This window comes from Eumetopias jubatus, unplaced genomic scaffold, assembly GCF_037043125.1.
Source record: "Eumetopias jubatus isolate StellerSeaLion01/CBP00866 unplaced genomic scaffold, mEumJub1_p1.0 scaffold_11, whole genome shotgun sequence".
Classification (NCBI taxonomy): Eukaryota; Metazoa; Chordata; class Mammalia; order Carnivora; family Otariidae; genus Eumetopias; species Eumetopias jubatus.
The window spans coordinates 4849694-4871478 of record NW_028274817.1 but is presented as its reverse complement, the minus strand read 5'-3'; the positions used below and the strand labels follow the sequence as shown (position 1 = coordinate 4871478).

The following is a 21785-nucleotide window of genomic DNA, read 5'->3' as shown; positions in this document are numbered from 1 at the left end:
TTACAGGGGTTCTCCTCCTCCTAAGAATGGATCTGCCCTCGTACCCCCACTGTTGCTCAATCATTGGCTGGAAGTGGTCTCCAGGAAACATGACCTTGGCACAAACACAGTCCTGGCTGCAGAAGGGTAGCAGGTGGGGCTGTCAGGCGATTATGCTCGCCACAACACATTGAAGTGGCACAGTTGCATGGGCACCACACTACGTTATCATACTTCCCCCTTTCTCCGGACCTGCATTGACCATAGTGAGTAGCTGGAAAATTTTTACTACATAGATCATGGAAATGTGGATGAACACAAATTTATTTATTTATTTATTTATTTATTTATTATTATTTTTTTTAAAGATTTTGTTTATTTGACAGAGAGAGACACAGCGAGAGAGGGAACACCAGCAGGGGGAGTGGGAGAGGGAGAAGCAGGCTTCCCGCAGAGCAGGGAGCCCGATGCGGGGCTCAATCCCAGGACCCTGGGATCATGACCTGAGCCAAAGGCAGACGCCCAACGACTGAGCCACCCAGGCGCCCCTGAACACAAATGTAAAATGGCGTCTGGTGTCCTTCCCCACCGGGCAGATAGCTCTGACCCTGGGTTTGTCATACCCCTCCTCTGCAAGTGGAGGACACTCCTGTGGTTCTTATGCTCATGCAGTAAGTCACCTTCACACTGTAGCCATCTTCCTTGATGTCAAGAGACTGACTCCCTTTGGTAATGGAATGGTTAGCCCTGGGTGTCTGTGGAGCTTTTCACTCCAGCGTATAAAAGAAGGCCTGGTTCATTCCTGAGGGGAGCTCGTGGACCCTATCTGGTTGCACATAGACAGATCCAACTCTGGGAAGCACGTAGAGGATCAAGGGGCAAATACCCTCTCTTTTCCTAGTCCAGATATGGACAGACTGTATCCGTCTGGGGCAGTGACCATACTGCCAACTATCACAAAGCTATATATGTCACCCCTAATTTGATTTGGCTACAGGGGATCTTATCGGCACCGCACCATCATACAACGCCTCTGATATTGCTTCTACCAGGCAGGGGACTCAGCCATTCTTTGCCTTGATTTTCTACACTCATGTGTCCATAGCCTGCGATGTCCATGCTAAATGGGTATGGAGATTCACCTCGGATCCCACTCAAAGCAGCATTTGTGTTCTTCTCACCCACTTCCAGGGCTACTTTTTCTGTGTAGTAAGACAGCCTCCCTTGCCTCCCCTGCCTCATGCTTGGAGACAGGGTTACCCACTTCTTGAGAATAGCCATACAACTCTTCGGTAACCAAAGACCCAATGAGATTCTGGTGCCATTAGCAGGATCTACCTGGGGGCATGAGGGACACAGTTCATCACCATTTTATATAGGTTTTCCTTCCACCTGGAGGTGTTTCTAAGGCTCAGTCAAGGAGATTACCTATCTGGAGTCTCACTACCGAAGATATTCTTGATTCCCTACCTCTGCTTTTGTTGGATACCTGCATAGCTTTGGGTCATTTACTGACTAGGCAGTACACACTGTGGCCAACAGCTTCTGCTGTTTCTGACTGAATACCTCATTGCAAGTGAAGCTATCTAACATCAACTATAGGAGCTAGCCACACGGCTCTCAACACCCCTCACCTAAGCCCTACGGTTTTCATGATTAACTTTGTATTCTTATTTAGGACCCTTTTCATTTTACAATGTCTTCTTTGCCATTGTCACCACTTCCAGAAACCCCACTGGCAAATGCAGTTAATTTCTGGGCCCCGTGGGAAGGCAGGTCTCACTGTGAACATGAGACCACGTGCCTCATCTTACTAACACTTAACAATTAAACCTATTCTTGTGCCCACTGTACAGGACTGGCGTTTTCTTTCGCTCACCTTCCAAAGATAGATTAAAGGGAGCAAGACTAGACGCAGGGAAGCCAGGTTGTTGGAATAACGAGTCAGCGCAATGACATCGAGAATGGAGATGGTAGGATCGCTATGATATTTAGGAGAGAGAATCAGTGGGACTTGGTGATTATTATGTGTGGGGAAAGAGAAAGGAAAGAAACTTAGGGTTATGATTCACATAGTTTGGCTTAATTAATAGTTTTCTTTTAGAGGAACGAAGATTTAGTCATACAACTAATGTTTATTAAGCATACACCATGGGGCGCCTGGGTAGCTCAGTCATTAAGCTCAGGTCATGATCCCAGGGTCTTGGGATCTAGTCCCACATCGGGCCCCAGGCTCAGCGGGGAGTCTGCTTCTCCCTCTGCCGCTCCCCCTGCCTGTGTTCCCTCTCTCGCTGTGTCTCTCTCTTGTCAAATAAATAAATAAAATCTTTAAAAAAAAATCCATACACCATGACTTAAGCAGTGTATTTGATGTGGAAACGCAGAAGAAAATGACACTTGGAAACAGAAAAATTAGCATAAGACAATAGATAATTACAGGGACAAAGAGATAATCGTGCCTCTTTGTAAGATGCACTGAGAAGGGCACAACTCACTCAGCAGTGTTCCTGTTAAAAAAATTAATAAGCTTAATCTAATAATGTGGAAACATCAGACAAGTTCAATTCGATGGACATTTTACAAAATAAAAGGCTTGTACTCATCACAATTACTGCAGTCATAAAAGACAAAGAAACACCGAGGAATTGTTGCCAGTCGAAGCATACTAAAAAGACATGACAGTTAAACGCAACATATGGTCCTGCACTGGATCCTGAACCAGAAAATATTGTTGTCTTCTGTTACAGCAGACATTATTGGGAAACTTGGGTATGAATAAGGTCTGTAGATTACATAATAGGACAATGATAATTTCCCATTTTTGATAACTGTACTGTGATTATATAAGAGAATATTCCTGATTTTAGGAAATACATGAAGTTTTTAGGAGCAAAGGGCTAAGATATGAGCTAGAAGAAGTTTCGAGCAGTAGCATAGTGGCTAAGCACGCTTAGGCTCTGGGGTTACACTGCGGGAGTTCTAATCCCCCCACAGTTATTTACTACCTATGAGGCTTTGGGCAAGTTATTTAAACATTCTCCAGTTTAAGTTTCCTCACTGGTAAAATGGGTGATGGTAATAATAGCACCTAACTCATCGAGATGGCGTGAGAGTGACATTGCCATGTGTCAAGCGCTTAGACGCGTGTCTGGCATGTTTTTGTAATTGGGGCTGGCTGGATTTCAGCTTTTCTGCCTCTGCCCTGGAAATACAGAGAGAAATGGGACCTGGCTCCCTTGTTCAAGGAGCCACAGTCTAGTGGAAAAAATAAGAAGGTTAACAGATAATAACAAAACCATGTGATGAGTGTTCTGCTAGGGATTTGAGCCGAGTGCCGCTGAGCCTGAGGCAATGAGTTCTGCAGGAGGAAGTCAGGAGAAGTTTCACAGAGGGCTTCTGGTTGGAAATGGATCAGTAGGGGTGAACAGGAGTTTGCCAAGAATGTCACTTTTCCCACTTTGGTCCGGCCCAGGGCATCATGGGTGCAAAAGCACAGAGTTCTGGAAAGGGCATTAAGTACGAGAGTACAGCGTCGGCAATGAGCAGCGGTTGTTGGGAGAGCCAGGATTGCCCGCCAGTCAACTGACGCAGGTTCAGATCCCGGCTTAAATATCACCTACAGCCTCAAACAAATCACACAATCTCCCTGAACCTCAGTTTCCCCCAAATATGGAGATATTAACACTTCCCTCAGGCCTGTTAGGAGGATTAATATAATGTGCTTAGCACAGCGCCCAGTGCATGGCTCATCCCCCATAAAGGACTGCTGTTTGTTTTAATGCTAGTGTTAGACATTTCTAGGGTTCACCATGTTTCCTGATTCTTCTTTCCTTCCAGGCACATGCCTCCCTTGAGGGAAGCTTGGCCCTGTAACTTCCTCTGGCTGATGAGGTGAAAGCAGAAAGGATGCATGTCCTTTCTGGGCCGACGCATCGACGAGCCAGGACGCTGTGATTGTCCACACTCTCTTCCCTTGACACGGCAACTTGGAAGCTCAAGTTGAGATGGTGGCATCCTAAGACAGTGGCACCTCTGTCAGTCCAGGTAACGGGGACAACGATGAGCAGAGTGTCCCTGCCCACCTGTGTCAGGCATGTAGTGTGAGCAAGTGATAAACCTTTGTTGTTTTAAGGTACTAAGACTTTGGCATTTTATTATCTTTAGCCACCCTTATAAGCCCTGAAGAATCAGAGACTCTTCTAGACCCTTCAGTGTCCCATGCCAATTCCAGCTAGGGGAAAATAGGCATTCGTCACTCTCCCACCTTCTTGATGGGGTGATAACAAATGGATGGAAGACTTAGAAGCATGTGTTTCACAGAGGAATTCAAACTCAGCGTAAACAAAGAAAAGTCATCCTGTCTTGCAAAAAATTCCAACAGTGAGTGGAGGACAGGGGTAAGGCTAGATATATAAAGATAAAAGCGTTGCTGACATGGAGTGGCCACCGAAGAAATGAAAATAAGTATATCACTCAGGAAAAAAAAAACAGCACAAATAGGAAGCCGTGGCTAAATCTCAGGGAATACCTACACATTTAGCCAATGGGCTAGGGATTAGAAGGATGTGAGATTTGTGCTCTGTCCTAGCAATTGCCATTAAAATATATTTATCCAGTGGCTACTATGTGCCACTCACTGTGTAGGCACTAAAAATACATCAATAAATAAGATAAGCAAGATCTCTTCTCCCATAGAGCTTACAGCACTGTAGGGACACATAGCTTACCTCAGCAAAGGAGGAAAGTTAACAGTTTCAAATGCTGCAAAATGTCTGAGGAGGATAAATACTTCAGTGGCCTTCTGATTTGAAAATTGGAAGGTGAAGGAGCCATGTGGTCAGTTTCATTGCAAGGAAAATGGCCGAAAGTTGTGATGGAAAGGAAGTCAGAGAAGTAGAGAATAGAATTTTCTGGAATGTAGTAGGTAGGCCCTTGAGATGCAGAAAATGAAACAGATGGTATAATCAGCAAACATGAGCTCCAAAACAGAGGAGATTGACCACAAGCATTGAAACCATGATCTGGGGTAGCAAAGGGATCTAAGGCGATTACTGACCCCTCCTCTTCACCTGGAAGAGGAAGGTGGAGCAGCATCCATCACAGAGGCTTTTCAGGACAGTGATGAACCCAGGAAGCGTTAATCAGTAGGAAGCTAAACTTCAGCTCATTCAAGGGGAAGGAAAGCAGGGAAAAGGAAAAGTGTAAGGATTTAGAATAGTTTCTCTACTTTAGAATGGAGATGTAGGGACGCCTGGGTGGCTCAGTCGGTTAAGCGTCTGCCTTCAGCTCAGTTCATGATCCCAGGGTCCTGGGATGGAGCCCCACGTCGGGGTCCCTGCTCAGTGGGGAGCCTGCTTCTCCCTCTCCCACTCCCCCTGCTTGTGCTCTCTCTCTGTCTCTCTCTCTCTGACAAATAAATAAATAAATAATAAATAAATAAAATATTTTTTTAAAAAGGGTGGATATGTAGGATTCTCTATGACAGGAGGCATAGGGGAAGGAGCTGGTAGAGTGAGTCAGAAGTAGAATGTGCCTGGGTGGTAGTAGCCCTGATCTTGGGTGTGAGGCTATTGAACGTGATAGTGGCTTGCTCAACATCCAACCTTTGGGGGTTTGCCTTCTATACTACAGAAACTAGAAAGCTAAAAAAAACTACGTTTCCCAGATTACCTTGCAGACAGTGTTTGGGATGTAATTTCGGTATGACCAATTAGACAAAATTATACTTTGCTTGAATTCCAAACTGAGCCAAATGGGGAGCGAAGTGTCACGTGCAGGGCACTCATTTTGCTGGCGAGGGTCTGGAGTCAAGAGTTCTGGCAGCAAGTTCCCAATCCCCTGATCCCTGCTAAAGTTGCCTTTTCCTAGAACCACCAGTTCTAGAAAAGACTTCCTGAGCCCCAGTCTCTCAACTAGAGCAAAGGTAGCAGCAGTTCCTTTCACTGGATGGCAAGCATATCTCACACCAGATACACTGGAGTGGATTTTTTTTTAAGATTTTATTTATTTATTCATGAGAGACAGAGAGAGAGAAAGAGAGAGAGGCAGAGGGAGAAGCGAGACTCGATCCCAGGACCCCAGGATCATGACCTGAGCCGAAGGCAGTTGCTTAACTGACTGAGTCACCCAGGCGCTCCTCTTGTTTTTGTTTATTCTCAAAAATGAACAGATATCTCTAAAACTGGAAGTTCTCCAACTTAACTTCTATGTAAATACAATGCTTTTCATAAAGATTTTATTTATTTGACAGAGAGAGAGAGAGAGATCACGAGCAGGGGGAGTGGCAGGCAGAGGGTGAAGCAGGCTCCCCACTGAGCAGGGAGCCCGATGAGGGGCTGGATCCCAGGACCCTGGGATCTTGACCTGAGCTGAAGGCAGACGCCTAACAACTGAGCCACCCAGGCGTCCCTAAATACAGTGTTGATTAAAGGATATGTAATTCAAATGTGCTGAATTGAAGCTTACACATCTATTATTACAAGTCAACAGTAGTCACAGCAATTTGTTTAGAACATAGTCCAATAAATGATTTTTTTCTCCAGAAAATAAGCGAGGCGGAGAACGCAAATACTTTGTGGTATCACTTATATGTGGAATCTTAACTTTTTAAAGAAGTCAAACTAATAGAAATAGAAACAGAGATTAGAAAAGGGATTGCCAGGAGCTGGGAGGTGGGGGAAATAGGGAGAGTTTAGTAAAAAGGGTATAAACTTTCAGCTATAAGTCTGAGGATCTAATGTGACACATGGCAACCATAGTTGATATGGTCGAGTCAATGATATATCATTGAAATTTGCTAAGAGAGTAGAACTTAAAAAAAACTTAAACTTAAAAGAACTTAAATCTTATCAAAAAAAAAAAGAAAAGAGAACAAAAGATAGAGCTAAATATGCGAGGTAATGGATGTCTTAATTAACTAGAGGGAACCCTTTCACAGTGTATATATGTATCAAATCACTATGTGTACAGTGCAAATATCTTACTTTTTTTTTTAGCAATTATACCTTAATAAAGTTGAAAAAAAAAAAAGAGGTTGCCCTACTAGAACAATGAAATCACCTCTTGAAAACCTAGTATGACACCATGTAGGAGAAAGCACCCCGTGAGTTTGAGGTGCTGTCTTGCAGGGTGTGTCATGCACTCTGAACTAGGGCCAATCAACATACAGCGTGGTTTCTTCCATAACCAGACACACGAGGCTGAGAACTAATGGGTGGTGGTGAGAAATACCTAATGACCCACTTGCAAAAATTTTGCACTTTGCTTCTCATTCCCACAACTCTGGTTTCTGCTATTTTGGAAGCTTATTGTCTAAGAGAGGACTATTTCTTTCAGAGAACACAACAATGGTTCCACTGAACTAGAAGCTGGTACTGCCACTTCATGCCGCTAGGCAAACTAGCAAAAAAAAGAGAATTACTATGTTGGCTAGGGTGATTGATCCCGATCACCATTAAGTACTATATACTAATAGTATACTACATTATAGGATTGAACCACACTGTGTTTCCATTTCCCTACTGAGACATCCTTTACATTGTTTTCACTAAAACAATGAACGTCATTGTACATGTCTCCTTTTACACATGGATGAGAGGATAGATCCCGAAAAGTGGAATTTCTGCATCACAGACTATGTGGATATTTAACTTTACAAAGTGTTGTCAAATTGCACTCCAACGTGGTTGTACCCACTTACATCTCCACCAGCAATGACTGAATTTCTATTTCTGCATATTCTTATGAATATTTATTAATTTTTGCCAATCTGATGAGCATAAAATGATATCTCATTGTTGATTAATTTGCATTCCCTGATTACCTGATGTTGAGCATCTTTTCGTGTCTGTCTATAGCAATATTTAAAAAAAATAGTGTCAATTCTGAATTTTCCACAAGAACAGTAGTCACATTCTGAGCAGTGGTATGTACCACCTCATGAAGCAGTTCTTGTATTCATGCCCATACAACAGATTTTCCTCCCTAATTAGGTCTGGGTTGACTAGTATCAAATTTAGCTCCCTCGAGAATATAGAATGAAAGAGGAAAGCCAGTGCAGAATTTTAAATCTCCATCTGATAATCTTCAAAATGGACGCTTCACATGGCTTTTTGTGTCCCCAATCTTGAATTACTGTTATGTAATCCAAGGATTGCTCAGGCATAGTCTTAGGGATTTTGTCCCTCTGAGTTCCAGTTAGTAATTTGGGTTTCTAATGGCATAATGTGGCTTGCTTAGGAGTACTACATTGTTTCAGAACTGCCATGCCTTGCCTGTTTACAGCAACCCCAAATGCTACCGTCCAGGACAAGTCACAGCAAGCCAGAGCTGGAAGGAATCTTCATAATCAGGCTGCCCGTAGCCCATAATTTGCAGAAGGGGAAACTAAGTCTCAGAGAGCATAACCTGTGAAGTGATCAAGAGCTGAGTGCCTGACCCGTATGCTCTAGCTTAATCCCCTGAGCCCTCAGGGTGGTTGCGCGGTGCTTGGTCACATGATCATTTTCCACATGTGCTATGACATGAACAAAGGTGCTGTTGGGAGGCAATTGTTCATGGGTGTCTCAAGTTTCTGCATGTCTCAGGGGAGCTTTCGTCTTCTGTCTCTGACCCAGTTGTCTTGCATCTTCTGCCAGCATCTATGAAACTGCAGCAGCCTACCTTGTTACTTGCAAGTAGGGTAAAATCTCAGGTACTTGAGTTTCTCAGAGTTGCCAGCAGTAGTTTCAGAAGCTGTTAATAGTGTTTTGTGGGGCAAGTGTCCTCTGGTTAAATTAGTTTGGGAAAAGCCGAGGCAGACGGCAGGGTGTGCAGCGTCCCGGAATCCACGAGCAAGTGAGTAGATACTCCGCGCCCCTAGGGACTCCGGCCCACCCCATGGCGGATTCTGAGCGCCTCTTGGCCCTCGGCTGCTGGGCCGCCTGCACCAACTTTTCGCGCACCCGAAAAGGAATTCTCCTGTTTGCTGAGATTATATTGTGCCTGGTGATTCTGATCTGCTTCAGTGCCTCCACACCAGGATACGCCTCCCTGTCGGTGGTCGAGATGATCCCTGCTGCTATCTTCTTTGTCACACCAACATACAGATCATCAACTGGCCTCGGAGTGATTTCTTCCGTACCCTCATGGTGGCCATCCTCTACCTGATCACCTCCACTGTTGTCCTTGTTGAGGGAGGAAACCACTCCAAAATCATCGCAGGGTTACTGGGCCTACTTGCTACAAGCCTCTTTGCGCTATGATGCCTACATCACCTTCCCCTCGAGGCAGCAAAGACATACAGCAACCCCTACTGACCCTGCAGATCGCCCGGATGTAGGTGAACTCCCTTCATTTCTCTCCGAAGCCTGCAAATAACACTTCCTTCGGAATAACTCCTCCCTGCTCTTAACAACTCTCCCAGCCAACTCCCAGCCTCTTATTGAAGTACAAGTGCCTTTTGATTGGGAGGATCTGTCTTCCCACCTGTCAGTCCCTCCTGGGTGTGGCCATCTTTATGGGTGTGCCTCTGTCTCCCTTCCTTCTGCAGTACCCAAAAGGAGACACCTGTTGTGCCTGGACTATGTACCCACATCTCATTTAAGCCACAAAATGAGAGGAGGAGGGAACCTCAGATTTCAGATTCTAGGCCCCAGGTTGTGACCCACACCAAGTAAACTCCTCAGTGTGGGGGAGGAGATAAATAAACAGATGGTTAGAACATAAAAAAAAATACAAAGAAAGAAAAGCAGGTTCTTTTCTTGTCAGATCCTTCAAGAAACTAAAGAGCATTATGAATTGCTCCTGCATTGGGGCGCCTGGGTGGCTCAGTCGTTAAGCATCTGCCTTCGGCTCAGGTCATGATCCCAGGGTCCTGGGATCGAGTCCCACATCGGGCTCCCTGCTCGGTGGGAAGCCTGCTTCTCCCTCTGACCCTCTCCCCTGCTTGTGTTCCTGCTCTGCTGTCTCTCTCTCTCTCTCTCTGTCAAATAAATAAATAAAATCTTAAAAAAAAAAAAAGAGTGAGGTGAATTGCTCCTGCATGTGGGGGTAGGGTCCTGTGGGCTAAGTGTCAAGAATTATTTGCATAGAAACCTTCCTCCCTCCTTCTCCCAATGGAATGCCTATTAACATTGGAAAGAACAATAAGAACAATAGAATAAAATCAGGAGAAAACCATTTGGAAAGCCAGAGTAAAATATTGTAAGAATAAGGATGGAAATGCAGTTGAGGGGGCAGTTTTCACATCCTTTGAAAACTGGAATGAGGTAGGCTACAGGTAAGCCCGCATCAACTACATGGTCCTTTTGCAGATGTGTCCAAACCATGCAAGCTACTGAGATTTTGCCCAAGGGTCAGATTTTAGAGTCAAAAGGGGGCTTAGAGACGATGCTAACTCTCTATTTACACATTGCAGCACTGGGGCCCAGTAGGAAGGCACTTAGGGCTGCCCGATTCGTTGGTGGCAAATGATGGGAGTAAAATCTGAGTGCTCTGAGACACTCTTTAGTGTTCCTCACACATTCTTCGTCTTCACGTGGTCCTGTTTCATTTATTTGTAGCTAAACCTTAAAATCTCTGAAGGCAAATATAATTTCATTCCACTTAAAATCTACTACAGGGTAACAACCTACTGAATTATCTACCGTATTCACTAGTCGCTATGCACATCCAGTGCTGCTCAATCCAGCTTTCTGCCCTGATGGAAACGCTCCGTACTGGCCCTGTGCAATACGGCCACTACGAGCGATGTCTGCCTGCTGAGCACTTGATACAGGGCTACAGTGACCGAGGAACCGGTTCCTTAATTCCTAATTGTAATTAATTAGAATTTACATTTAAACAGCCACATTTAGCTAGTGGCTACTGCAGGGACTAACGGTAGTGACCGTAGAGTACGGTGCGCGTCACAGGGCTGAATCTGAGGAAGGATGAGTAGCCGAGGCTGGAGTCTGAATGCCCACGAGCTATTTGGTGGATCTGTGACAAGCAGTCACGCCACAGGTGCAGGCCTCAGGCCGCACTCATTCATGCAAGGGCGTTTCGCAAGCAGTGGAAGTGCCAGGCCTTGACTGGGGCAGGGGGCACGAGACACCCTGACAGCCGTTAGAAAGGGGCGGGGCCTGGGCATGAGGGCTGGCACGTGCGGCTGAGGGGGGCCACGTCAGCGTCCCCGCCCCGGGGGCTTGTGGGCCACGGGTCGGCGGCACTGGGGCGTCACTACAGCGAGGCGGCGACCCAGAGCCCTACCTTCTGAGAGGAGGTTGATGCGGGGGAGGACTCCGTCGAAGTCCAGGATCCTGCGTGGGGTCCGCTCCAGGCTCCTAGATTGTGAGGAGGGGTACAGTGCGGATAACCCGGCGATCGGGTCGCACCCAGGGGGCAGCCTCCCTGGGCGCCGGGCTGTCATGGAGGCCAACGCCTCAGCCCGGCTGGCAGGCATCTCTGCACGGCCTCAGGGCAGAAACGCGCCATTCTCTGGTGAAGATGTGGGTCCACAGGCGCTTCAGGCTGCTCTTGCTCACCATCTGGATCTTGAACACCGGTGAGTGGCCGTGGCCGGCCTCTGCCGAGCCATGAGGTCGCGTGCCAGCCCGCCGCTGCGCGCTTCCCCTGGCGTCTCACTTCTGCCCGCCTCATGGCCCCTCACGCGCCCCTCGGAGCCCCTCAGAGAGCCCCTGCCTCCCCGGCCCCTTCATCACCAGCTGCCCTCCCCGACTTCCCGCACACAAAATTCCAACCCCCCTCACCCGCCCTGCCTTTTTTCGAAAACTGGAGGTGAATTTCGCCTCATGCAAAATGGACTGCTTTATAGTGAGCAAGGCGGTGGCACTTAGTATATTTCAACGTTGCAAAGCCACCACCTCTGCCTAGTTCCAAAATGTTTTCATCAGCCCAAGTTAAAACCCACACTCATTCGTAAAACAGTTACTCCTCATCTCCCAGCCCCCGACAATCACCAACCTGCTTTTTGTCCCTGTGGATTTACCTTTGGTGGACATTTCATATAGAGGCAACATAGAGTATCTGTGTTTTTGTAGCCGGCTTATTTTACTTAGCATGACGTTTTTGAGATTTATGCTTATTGTTGCACGCATCAGTACTTCATTTCATCTTAAGGGCTGAATAATATTCCCTTGCATGAATATGCTGCATTTTTTTAATCCATTTATCATTTGATGGGCATTTGGGTTATTTCCAGTTGTTAGCTACTATGAATAATATTGCTGTGAATATTCATGTACAAGTTTTTGTGTCCACATGATTTCAGTTCTCTTGGGCATATACCTCAGAGTAGAATTGCTGGGTCATATGGGAATTCCATGTTGAATTTTTTGAGGAAGTCCCAAACTATTTTACAAAGTGATCGAATCATTTTACATTCCCACTAACAGTGTGCGAGGGTCCCCCAATTTCACCAACATTTGTTACCTACACCCCCTTTTTGATTATCATCATCCTAGTGGGTATAAGTGGTATCTTATTGTGGATTTCATTAGTATTTCTGTAAAGACTAATGATATTGAGCATCTTTTCATGTGCTTTTGGACATTTGTATATTTTTAGAGAAATGTCTGTTCAAGTTCTTTGACCATGTTTAACTGGATTGTTTGTGGTTTTGTTATTGAGTTGTAAGAGTTCTTTATATATCCTGGATATGTGATTTGTACATATTTTCTCCCATTCTGTAGGTTGTCTTTTTACTTTCTTGATAATGTTTTTTTTTTTTTTTGAGGCACAGAAGTTTTTAATTTTGAGGAAGTCCAATTTATCTGGTTTTTTAATTTTTTTATTTTGTCACTTGTGCTTTTGATGTCATATCTAAGAATCCATTGCCAAATCTAAAGTCAGAGAGATTTATTTCTATGACTTCTCTAAAGTATTTTATGGTTTTAGCCCTTCTGTTTAGGTTGTTGATGCATTTTGAATTAATTTTTGTATATGGTGTGTGTTAGGGATCCAACTTCATTCTTTCTACATGTGGATATCCAGTTGTCTCAGCACCATTTGTTGAAGAGACTATTCATTCCCCATTGAATGGTCTTGCCACCCTTGTTGAAAAGTAGTCGACCATAGATTTATGGGTTTATTTCTGGACTCCTAAGTTCTATTCTGCTGGTCTGTGTATCTATGCCCCTATGCCACTACCATCTCTCTTTTGATTACTGTAGTTTTGTGGAAAGTTGAGAAATTGGAACGTTTGAGTTCTCCAGTTCTGTTCTTTATTCATAACATTTTGAGCATTCAAGGCCCCCTTGTAATTCCATATAAATTTGAGAATCAGCTTTTCCATTTATGCAAAAAAGCCAATGCAGTTTTGATAGGGATTGCAATGAATCTGTAGATCACTTTGGGCCGTCTTGCCATCTTAACAATATTAAGTCTTTCAATCCATGAATATGAGATGTCTTTCCATTTATTTATGTCTCCTTTAATTTATTTCAGCAATGTGTTGTAGTTTTCAGGATACAAACCTTTAACCTCCTTGGTTAAATTTTATTCCTGGCATTTTGTTCTTTTGAATGCTATTGTAAATGGAAATGTTTTCTTAATTTCCTTTCTGGATTCTTCATTGCTGGTGTATAGAAGCACATTTGATTTTTGCATGTTAATATTGCAAATTCAGCAAAGTTGCAGGGTACAAGATCAACATGCAAAAATCAAAGTACTAGTCTCCATCTCCCCCTCCCTTAAAGCTCTTCTACCTCTAACCTCATCTTACTAATCCCCCTTTACCTCACCTCTCAAATCCCTTTCTCCATCACCTCCCTTCACAGAGACCTTTCCTTGCTCACTTCTCTACACCAAGGCCTTCCCTTCTTTTATGGTTGCCTTCCCTGACTCCTCTACTCCCACAACTGACTTCCCTCATTCACCTCCTCCCTCAAAGGCCTCCTTCCCTCAAGCCCTCTCACAAAGTAGGAATTTCCCTCTCCTCACATAATACTAAACTTTCACCTCTTTTCTTAAAGATGTGCTCTTCTTTACTTGTACTCATAAAGGCCTTCTCTCTGTCACCTCACTTCACAGATGCATTCCCTCCCTCACCACTCAAAAGTTCTTCTTAACTTTCAGTCAAGGTCTTTTCATTCTTCACCTCCCCACAATGACTTTCCTTTGCTCACCTTACAGGCCTCCTCTCCCCTCACTCAAAAGCCTTTCTTCTTTATCTCACAAAGCCCTTTATTCCCCTCACTGGAGGTCTTCCCTCCACCTCCCTTTGAAAATGCCTTCATTCACTAACTTCACACTGTCCTCTCTCTAACTTACTTTCACAAAGCCCTTCCTTCCCTCGGTCCAAACCCTTCTCTTACCCCCTTATTTACCCTCCTCCAGGCCTTCTTCACTCACCCTCCTTTTAGAGGCCTCTTTCAGCCCTCCGAAGGCCCTCCTTCTCTCCATTCACAGGTTTCTCCTCCTTCACCACTCAAAGGTATTCTCTCTCCTTCTGCCCTAGAGTCTTCTTTTCCTCCTACTCAATGGTCTTGCTGCCTCACTTTCCTCCCTCAAAGCCTTTCCCACCTCCTTCTCCAAATAATTCCTGTCCCTCACTCAGATCCTTTTCCTTTTCCCACAGCCTTCTCTCCTTAGCTTCAATTTGACCTTCTCAAAAGCACCTTCTCTACCTTACCCCCTTGGCCTGCCCTCCCTCCCAACTCCCTCTCAGTGGTATTCTGTCTCCTCATCTGCACAAAGGCCTTGGCTTTCCCACAGTCTTTCTCCTTCCCTCAAGCTCCAGCCTCAAGCCCAAAGCCCTTCCACCATCTCCACCTCTGATCTCAATGACTTCTCTTTTCTTGCCTGCTCCAGGGCCTCCCAAAGCCCTTCCACCATCCCCACCTCTAATCTCAGTGACTTCTCTTTCCCTGCCTGCTCCAGGGCCTTCCATCCCCCCAACCAAGGTCCTCCCACAGTCAAAGAAGGAGGCAAAAATTGGTCAGAGGCATTGTAAGTAAATGGAGCAGAGACCTCTATACACTATGTCATAACTTTGTGGGTTTGTAACTTTTGGTGAGGGATGAAATTCAAAGTTAAATAAAGTATATGCTTATGCATTCTTTTATCAGCTCTTTTACATAAGTTGGGAAAATACAATTTTTGCTCTTTCACAAATATCTTACTTTTTAAATGATTGCTTGCAAATCATATTACTTCACATTATTCATATTTATTTTTCCTTCTATTCATTTAAAATACCAAAGTATTTCTGAATTACTTTTACTGTATTTGTAAATGTTAGTTACAAATACATTTGAGAGCCTTACAAACTGAGAGCTTTTTCATTGTCTGAAAAAGTAAGTTAAAAAAAAACTATAAATTGTACATCATTTTTTCTTAGTCCATGATTTCTTCATTTTCTATTTCTATTTTGAGTAGAACTCTCACAAAAAAAGAATACTGTTATTCAGTGTGATTTCTTTATTTTCATGGGGACTTTTTCCAATATAGGTTTAACATGTTTTCTCCTAAAATAATCCATGATTCATTCTTTATATTGTCAGATTTCCCAGATTCCCAGGAGGGATATGTGACTGGATGGATTAAGTATCATTTTGCATTTTAAATGATTTAACTTAATTAATTTAACTAAATGCAGTGTGTTATGGGTTGAATTGTGTCCCTTCCAGAAAAAAAAATTGGAATTTTAAATCAAAGTACCTCAGAATGTGACCTTATTGGGAGGAAAGGTCTTTATAGAGGTAATCGAGTTAAAATGAAGTGAACACTAATCCCATATTACTGGTGTCCTTATAAAAAGGGGAAAATGTCTACAGAGTTAGACATTCGTAGAGGAAAGACCAAATGAATAAACACAGCGAGAAGACAGCTGTCTACAAGCCAAGGAGAGAAGTTTTTCTCCCAGCCCTCAGAAGGAACCAATCCTATTGACATCCTGATTTTGGACTTCTAGCCTCCAGAACTGTTAGACAATAAGTTTCTGTTGTTTAAGTCAGCCAGTTTATGGTGCTTTGTTTCAACAACCCTAGCAAACTAATACACACTGAAAAGTAAAATAATGTGGCCATGGCCTGAAGTATTATGGTGAAAGCAAGTTACATGGTCCCAGAGCTAAAGTTCCCCTTCTCCTTCCTAGAGAGACCCTTCTGAGTTCTCTTAGACTTAATGTCACCCATGGCATTTGAAGTAGAAGGACTTGAGGTAGCTCTGGGATATCTCTAGTTTTGTATTTTCATTTGGGCTCCCAAGCCACTTTTCAGGTTGTATTTATGTAGAAGACATAAAGACTAGCGGTGTACAGGATGAGGAGGCTAGCAGATTGAGGACTGGGAGTTTGATCCCACTTATTCCACCAATTCTCTGTAACCTATTGAATCAGCCCTCATTGCACATCTTTCTTAGGGGAGATTTAAAAAATAAAACAAGAGATAAAGATTGACTAACCAGTAATATTTTCAAAATACTTTAGCTCCATGGACAAAACCATGTGACTATTTTCTGTATTATTATATTAGAATACTTCACTTATCTGCTATCCTTGGGGAATGAATGAGGCAGTGCGTATTGAAAGAAGGTCTGGCTACCTGCCATGTACCTCATTAAGCACCAGGCTTGCTCTTGCCTTAACCATTTGTGCATGTGGTGGTTGGAAGAGCTCTGAATTAGGAGTTAGGAGACCCAAGTTGTCTTGATTCTGCCACTGACATGCTGTGTGACCTCTGATAAGTCACTTTACCTCTAGGTTTCAGTTACCTTGTCTAAAAATTGAGATTTCACTAGATGAGTGTTTTGCCTGCCTCAGTCATTTGTAACACCTGCACAGTTCTTGATTATCTTAATGTTCTTCATATTCTGTTAAACTGCCCCACTTTTTTTACATAAATGTGTTTATTTTAAAAGGGAACTGTAGCACAATTATAAATTGAAAACTCATCATAATTGCTATTAAGAGAATTATTTATAAAAATAAATATCCTGAAAACAAAGTAATGTTATTAAATTTAAAGTTATAAGCAATAAAAATAAACAATGAAGGACGTATGACAAAATACTCATTTTACATTGTACTAAGCACTTAATTTATGGCTTCATTTAATCCTTACAGTCCTTCAAAATAAATATTATGCCCATTTTGCAGCTGAATAAACTGAGGCAAAGAGAAGTTTACTGACTTGAAGTTCACCAACTACTATGTAGCAGAGCCAGAATGCAAATTCAGGTCTATTTGAGGCCAAAGCCCAGAAGGACTGACCCTCAACTATGAAAGTCCCAGCAGAATCTTCTCCAACATGTTACCATTAGCCACTGCTCCCATTCTGTCTCCTCACCCTTTAATCCAGTTCCTCATCTGAGAGACCTCCCTGCAGAGCAGGGCTGGCAACATAATTCACATAATGAAAATGCAAGGTCCCTTGTTCAAAATTTATTACACATTTCAAGATGATAGCAAGAGTAGGGTCCTTCTAAGAGCCAGACTCTGTAGATTGCACAGGTCTCATACCGATAGAGCCTGTAGCTTTGAGTCTTGTTGTTTTTTTCCTGAAATGTAGTTAGATTTTCAGTCTTTTTTTGTAACAGGGAAATTAAAAAATAAAATTCTTTGTGACAGGGAAACATAATTGGTTCTTTACCATTTCTTGCTGCCTTTTAAGGAAGCTGGCTCCTAATCTTTTGTTTGCTGAGCATGTTAATGAATGTACAGATGCAAATTAGAGGCAGAGAATGGAGTTATTCTGCCTATGAAAAGGGCAATGTGGGAGGGGAAAGAGTCTGGAACCTAATAGAGTGAAGAAGACTGAGAAGACTTGGGTGAGGGCTGATGGGAGATTTTGGAGAGAGGAAAGGACAGTTGAATTACACCCAGTGATGAAAGAACAGAGATGTTAAGGGGATTTTATAAAGGTTTGCCGTATGGTGAGTTATGTCAACCTTGTTTGGTGTCATGGTAGTTTTGATAACCTAGTCATATATATATATATATATATATATATATATATATATATATATACACACACACACACACACACACACACATATACATATACATATATATATATGGAGAGAGAGAGGAAAAGAGAGATAAACAATCAAAAATATTTCTTTCTACAATTTTAAAGTAAATACATAAATAGCAAAAACTAAATAAATCCATAAATATTCAACTGTGTTCCTCCTAAAATCAACTCATGTAATGCTGTTGGTACTCATATCACACTTTGGGAAATACTGCTCAAGGTAATTTGTAAAGAATTGTCTTTCATTGTAGGGAAGAAACCAGTGGTAGAGTGCGGGTTAAATATACTGGAGAATTTTGATTGAGGCTGCCACTCATGGTGCCTATCTGAGTAAAATGTTTAATTGCCTCCTCTATTTCAAATGCCCATTGAAATGACTAAAAGATCTATAATGGTTGAAAACCAAGAGAACCAGGAAGAGTTCCATCTGCCATCAACATGCCAGAAATTTGGAGGGATTTCTGAAAGATAGAGAGGAGGCCAGGCCAGACACTACTGAGAAAAGTTACAGCAACATGTGTTTTACCTCAGGCTTAGGCCAAGCCTATCTGGCAGGGGCTGGAGGCTAGGGTACTTTGAGTTGGGGATCAATCTCTGTCCTGGAGGGACTCCAGGAAGCACACCACCGTAGAAGATAACCTAGAGTGGAGACTTAGGCCACAGTATGCTACTGCCAGCCAATACTTCCATCATATGGTGCACTGACAAGGACAGTCAATTGGGAAGGGGGGCACCAAGTGAACAAATGGCAGTTTCTGGTGCTGTCAAAGCCACTTCTAATTGTAGTTCCTTTCCTGTATGGTGTAGAGCAGTGAGCCCTCTACTCTAATGAAGTGTGCCTGGCAATATAATCTCATTTTTTGAACCCTGTCCTGGAAGCACTCTTCCAAGCCCTTTGTGTGCCCAACTTCTTCTAATCCTTTTTTTAGGCTTAAATATCATCTCAGATAGGCCATCTTCTAGTTGAAGTAGGTCCCTAACCTTAAACTGTATTGGTATCCACTTTCTTCACAGCACTCATTACAATTTGTAATTATTTAATTTGTTAGTTTACTTATTTTTGTCTGTTTTATCCACAATATTTTAAGCCCCATGAGGGCAGGGTTCTTATCTGATTTGTTCAGTGATGTATCCCCCCAAATCTAAAATATACTAGGCATTAAATACATATCTATTGAATGAATAGGAGTTAGGAAAAACAAACAGAACAAAATGGGTTATTTTAAATATTGTCAAGATATGTAATATACAGTGAAGGGAAAACTGTAATGAATGAATGTTCATGCATAGTGTTAAAATACATAAAACAGATGGTTTAGAAATTCAAGTAGAAATGGACAAAACCATAGTCATTGTGGAAGACTCTAATACCTATCTTTAAGTCCTTGATAGATAATATAAAGATATTGAGCATTTGAATAACATACTTTAGCTTGATTTAACATGTATAATAAAGTTAATATTCATATAATAAATTTCGTATCATAAGAAAGTACCCTGCAGGCTGACAACACACATTCAAGTGTATGTGTATGGAAATTGGTCTCATTAAAATAAGAAACAATATTTTCATTGATATAAAGGAGATTTAAAAATTATAAGCGAATATTATTATGACTCCATCCTAATAATTATTTTGTAAGTGGATGATTTTCTAGGAAAATTAAAATTAAAATTGGCTCATGAACATGAAGAAGTGAAATGTTGTTAAGGAATTATTCTCTCTACAAAATACAGAGTCAGACTATTTATGAATTTTCCCAAACTTTTAATGGATCAAATATTTCCTATGCTGTTTAAATTGTTTCAGTATAAAAAAAAAGATGGAAAGCTTCCAGATTATTTTTTGAAGCAAATATAAACCCCACACCAAACCCTACAGAGATGGCAGAAAAGGAAATGCAGGCACACTTTACTTAGGAATGTTGATCCACAAATCCTACATAAAGTGTTAGCCCTTGTGGGCTTCAGGACTGCAGGAATATTTTAATATTAGAAAATATATTAATATTCAACAGTTAATAGGCAGAGGGAAGTATGCTTGTGTCAGTAAATATTAAAAGCACTTGATAAAATCCCGCTTCCATTCTTGACTAAAAATGAAACAAAATAGGGTGCTGAGGCAAATGTTGTGGGGGAAAAGAGCAGTGGCTGTAGCTGCCATTTCCGTTTCCAGGGTTCCTATCAGGTCGTTAAGCACTTCCACATGGAGGCTGGCACAGGACCAAGCTCGGGACACGCAACTCATAACAGTTGATGAAAAATTGGATATCACTACTTTAACTGGTGTTCCAGAAGAGCATATCAAAACTAGAAAAGTCAGGATCTTTGTTCCTGCTCGCAATAACGTGCAGTCTGGAGTAAATAACACAAGGAAATGGAAGATGAAGTTTGATACCAGGGAGCGATGGGAAAATCCTTTGATGGGTTGGGCATCAACGGCTGATCCCTTGTCCAACATGGTTCTAACCTTCAGTACTAAAGAAGATGCAGCTGCCTTTGCAGAAAAAAAATGGGTGGAGCTATGACATTGAAGAGAGGAAGGTTCCAAAACCCAAGTCCAAGTCTTATGGTGCAAATTTCTCTTGGAACAAAAGAGCAGGAGTATCCACAAAATACCTTGGCACTAAATATATCTCTGTGCTTGATGGTGAATAAAGTCAGCTGTGCAGCATTTATAATCCATGTATAATACATCTCTTAATCTAATAAATTTGACCTTTAACCACAAAAAAAAAATGAAACAAAATAATAACAGAAAATTTGTAGTAAACCAGGACTAGAGGAATGCATCCTTAATTTAAAATAAAAAGTATCTATCCTAAGCTAGCAGCCAAAGTTATACTTAATGATGGAACACTAGTGCATTCCCATTAAAGTCAGGATCGACTGTAGTATGCCCATTATCATAGCTGTTTTTCACCATAGCTTCAGAAGTTCTAGCAATGCAGTGAGAGAAGAAAAAGAAATGAGCTCTTAGTATGAGAAAGAAAGGAGGCAAAACCACCTATATTTAGTGATAATATGATTGTATAGATCTGGAATGAAAACTGAAGAACAGTGGAGAGCTAATGAGAGTCAAATAAGGTAGTAAATCTGAATATACATGAACCAAAATCAGTAGCTCTCTTACATACCAACAGTAAATCAGCTAGAAAATGTGATGAAATAGATTACATCTGCATAGCAAAATATATATGATATAAGGGAGTAACCGTAGTAAGAAAGGTATGGGACCTGTATGACTAAAACTATAAACCTTACTCAGGGAAAGAAGAAGAGAGTTGAATGAGTGGAGAAAACAAACCTATTATTGGGTGAGAAAATTTTGTACAGTTATCACTTCTCTCCAAATGAGTTGACATATAACTGGAGTCATGCCTAGCACATGAGACACACAATGAATGTTTTTTAACGAATGTCAAATAAGTGAACATAATTACAATAAAAATATTATTAGATTTTTTGACTTGATAAAATGATTCTAAGCTTCATCTAAAAAAATTCTTCAGAGTTAAGAATAAAATTTTTATAATGAAGACTAATGAAAGGATTGCCAGCTCAGTTATTAAAACATATAACAATGTAAGATAAATTATGATAGTGGTGGTATTGGTGCATGAACACATAGATTTGTGGAACAGAGTAGAAAAGTCAAGAATCAGATTTATAACTGTTTAATGACCTAGAATATGATGGTGGTATCATAAGTAGGAAAGGATGGATTTAATGTATTTGGACAACTAGAAAAAAAGCATCCCTACTTCATAATATACTCCAGGTGAATTAAAGATTTAAATTCCAAAAGTGAAATTATAAAAGTGTTAGAAGGAGGATGCCTGGGTGGCTCAG

At 42.0% G+C, this 21785-nt stretch overlaps 2 pseudogenes; both read left to right on the top strand.

Annotated features, from left to right (window-relative positions):
• The first annotated feature begins 8823 nt into the window (after positions 1-8823).
• Positions 8824-9336, top strand: LOC114199016 (proteolipid protein 2 pseudogene; annotated as a pseudogene).
• A 10696-nt stretch (positions 9337-20032) lies between these two features.
• LOC114199022 (NADH dehydrogenase [ubiquinone] iron-sulfur protein 4, mitochondrial pseudogene) lies at positions 20033-20591 on the top strand (annotated as a pseudogene).
• Positions 20592-21785: the final 1194 nt, after the last annotated feature.